This window comes from Sarcophilus harrisii, chromosome 4, assembly GCF_902635505.1.
Source record: "Sarcophilus harrisii chromosome 4, mSarHar1.11, whole genome shotgun sequence".
NCBI lineage: Eukaryota > Metazoa > Chordata > Mammalia > Dasyuromorphia > Dasyuridae > Sarcophilus > Sarcophilus harrisii.
In genome coordinates, this window is record NC_045429.1 from 16,846,532 (window position 1) to 16,850,929 (window position 4,398).

The following is a 4,398-nucleotide window of genomic DNA, read 5'->3' on the forward strand; positions in this document are numbered from 1 at the left end:
TAGTAAAAAACAAAAACTTTGTTTTGTGGGCCTTTAAATAAAGAAACTTCATAGCCCTGGGTGAGGGGGATGATTGTCCTCAGCTGCCACATCTGGCCCACGGGCAGTATGAGGATCTCTGCAAGAATCAATGCTATTCTTTCTTTGACTCAAGCTGTAGAGCCAAACTTTGGTTAATTATTCCTCTCTCTATTTTGCTTATAACTCACACAATGGATCTGATTTTAGGAAAGGTAGCAGAAAGTTTAAATCCTTATGGAGTGCGAACTTGTAGGAAAATATTGTTTTCTTTTTATCTTTGGATTTACAGAATTCAGTCCAGTGCCTAGCATAGAAAAGGAGCCCAATAAATAGCAACGATTATTTCATCTCTAAAAAAAAGCTTCCTTTAACATTATTATTTCTTTGATTTTCACCCATTATTAGTCCATTCATTGATGAACTGGGTTTCTCATTCCTATTAAAAGCCATGTTATTGATGATACATCATAAGCGAGACTCCACTATTAATTATACTCATATGAAGCTAAGAATGTCCCCACCTTTGTTTTGTTCATCTGTTAAAGTTCTTCTTAGGTTTTCTTGTTCTTGTCAGAGATGTTTACAAAAAATAGATCTCCACGCTAAAGATGAAAACCCTTGTAATAGCCCAGTCAAGCACAAAATGTAAATATCCATGTGAATCAGTATGATGAATTTTTCTCAAAGTTTTTTTTTTGTTATTTTTTCTGATGTTCCTCCTTTACACTCCTAAAATTGCTTGCTGAATCCATAATGAGGTCCTTGTACCAAAGGAAGTCACCATGGATCCATTTTGTTGGCAAATTGCTATCCACTGCCAATAAACTGATTGTGCTTGGAACTCTTCTGTGTCCATTTCTCTTGTATTCAGATTTGAATCATGACTACAACAGCCTTGTAATTGAGTGGGATTAAGCCCAGTTTACAGAAAGGGAAATGAAAGAGTTTTCTAAGTAAAAAGTTGATTTTTTTTAAAGGTATGGGAAAAGGTATAATGATAACGATCTCTGCCAGTCTTTAGAAGTAGAACCAACAATCCTAGTCCAAATTTTTTTTTCATATTTCTCTGAATATGGTTTCAGTTCAGTGAATTGAGTTAAATTCTACAAACATTGATTAATCACCCATTATATACCTGTGCACATAGAAAAGGAGTCAGAATCAGAAATGGAAAACAGTCCATGGTGTTAGTTGTCTGTGTCACTCACTAGGCAGTACTCTACAATGTGAAACCTATAACTCTTGAGGCTTTCTCTTGATGATCATTTGGGACATGGAAAATAGAGCTTCCACCTATCTCTATTTTTACTTTAATTTAAGAAACAAATTAAATTTTACCAAATATATTTAATATGTAAGTTAATATTAAGTGAGAGCCTCCTACCTTGGTACACAAGTCATGCCTAAGGAAGAATTAGAATTACTTAATTAGAGGGAGTTGATATTCATGATATCATAAGTTCATTGGCTTTCAGTCTTATTAATTTTCTCAAATTCAAGCACTTTTAAAGCACCTACTATGTGTCTTATAATTTACTGTGCTAAATGTTGAATATAAAATCAGTCAATAGTATTCACTGAAAACCTGGTAGACATGTTTAACACATAGTGGACTACTTGACATCTAGAGGAGAGGGTGGGGGAAAGGGGAGAAAATTGGACCATGAGATTTTACAGGGTTAATGTTAAAAAAATTTATATCCATCCATGTGTTTTGAAAAAAAAAAGTTTTAATAAAAACAAAAGAAAAAGAAAGCCTGGTCTATCTCAAATACTGTGCTATGCAGTAGTAAATATACTATCTTCAAGTGGCCCCTATCTTCAAGGAACTTGCTTTCTAAAAGGGGAAACAACATGGTAATAACCATGTATATATTAAGTTTTATGCAAGATAAAGAGGAGGTCATCTGAGAAAGATACTGTAAGGTAGGGACTAGGGGTGTTGAGACAGGAAAGCTTCTCATATAAAAGATATGATTTAAATTGACTTTTGAAGAAAGCCAAAGCCTGAGACATAAAGAAAATTATTTTCTGAATGAGAAACAGCTAGAGAAAAGTTTAGGAGTTGGGAGCGTGTACGTGTTATAACTAAGTGAATTTATGGATGACCTTATCAAGTATTCATTTAGCTGACTCTCATACAAAAGCTTTCTTGCCAAGAATTCAGATTGCGGATCACATTAATACTGTTATTTATCATCCTGAAAACAGCCAAATTGATTATTTTAGTATTCAACTCATGTACTTTAGTACAACTCATATAATCCAACAAGACGTAAAATCATTCAAACTTACTAACATTATTAGAAATAAGAATCTCCACATGCTATTTATCTGTCCTTTCTCAGGATACAGATGGCTTTTTTTGTACATCCCTTATAGTTAATTTGGTATTTATTATAGTTAAAATAACTTATTTGCTCAAAGTCATTTTTAAAACAAATATTGCTGTTATTTTATACTGTGGTCTCTTGGTTCAGCTCATTTTGTTATTTATTTCTTTGTGAAAATCTTTTCACTTTTTTTTTCTAAGAACTTTGAGCTCAGCATTGCTAATAGCACAATAGTAATCCATTACAATCATATACCCCAACTTTTTTATCATTCATCAATTGAGGGGTATCTCTGCAATTTGTATTTCTTTGTCACCATAGAATAGATAGATCTGATTATATAATATTAAACAGTGTTGTACAAACAAAACCAATGTAATAAAAATTAAAAGAAAAGCAGAAAACTGAGAAAAGAGATTTGTAGCAAGTATGCCCAATTTATAAAGAACCTAGTCAAATTTATAAAAATAAAAGTCATAGATAATAGAGAGAAGCCAGGAAATTGCCTGAGTTCTCCCCACTTTCTCTCAACAACTTTTAATCAAGCATCTGAACAACTTCTTTAGGGATAGAGCCAACAAAGTGCCATCATAAAACATTTTCAAGTTTAAGCTATCTTGGAAGAACTCTAGGAAAGGTCACTCGAGTTAAAGGGGAGCATAGCCCAGTACAGACAATGTCTGGGTAAAGCATCAAGAGGGTGATAGCCACAGCACAGATCAGACACTGAGTCTTGCTCAACAGGACAGTAGCATAACACTCTAATGTTGGAGTTCCAGTCCCAGCATAGATAGAAAATTGCTAACTCCAGAAACCAAAGACAAATGATGTATTTGATTGAACTACTTCACTGTAGTGAGCAAATCACCAAACACCGGATAGCTTTGGTCAGAATCCTGGAGGGTCTTTGCCACCCAGATTGACTTTTTTGACTAGATAAAAGAGGGCATTTCCTGCCTCATTTCTTTCCTTGCCTTAATCACTGATTGGGAATTGCCTCAATCAAACTGAGATGTTATAGAGGCCTTAGATTAAAAAGGCCAAGGTTTGTCATTGCATGCAGATTAACCTCCAGTCCTTATCTATATCTTGCTACTAAACCCAGATAACTCAGGAGAAGAAAGTGAGAGAAGTAACTTTGCACCAACCTTTGTTGCTTAAATCCAATTCACTTATATGTCATGGCATCGGTAATGTCATGGTCCTCTTGGAGAGCAAAGAGCAAAGAAAAGGGAAGAAGAGGAGGAGGAGGAGAATACTGACTCTTTATTTTAATTGTTTTAATAGAATGACATTTTATTCTAATTATTCCTTATTGTTCTATGTGTATTCAAATTTTATTTTAATTACTACATATTATTCTACAGATATTAGAATGTTATTCCAATTTATTCCAATTACATTGGCATTTTATTCCATTTCTTCCAATTTGTTGGAATTTCATTCTAATTTATTCTAATTCTATCCATATTTTATCATTATTATCTAATGTCTAATTATCTCTATTTCAAATCTATTGTAATTTTATTCTAATTATTCCAATAAAGTTGAAATTATTTTCTCTAAATCAAGTTCACATACCCATTTAAATCTAATCCCATACCACACAGGGTGCCAGAATACTAGGTTTAGAGATCCCTAAGTTAGTTCCCAAGCCCATTTGGAGGCAGCTTACAATACAGAATGGAGTACTGACTGGATCATCTGAGAAGGGTCCCATTGAAAGCTCTGAACCTTACAGGGAGCAATGGGACCATGTCAGTTTCCTGTTCTCCCTGGGTCTCAGCTTGCTGCTCTCCTAAACAAGGGCTGAGGTTCTGGGTCCCTTCTTGCCCCAAAGCTCTTGCCCTGTGATTTGGGGCTCACTGGGTGGATCTATCTGTTTATGGAGCTTCCCCAGGCCTCTCTGACCAGGTTTTCTCTCTGGATTCTAGCTGACAACCCTGGCATTCTCTTCCTGTTGAGTGGGAGGTGTTTGCTCTCAGGAGGCAGGCCCTGGCAGAGGGCAGAGGGCGGGAGCACCGAGCAGAGGCTGGCACTCTCC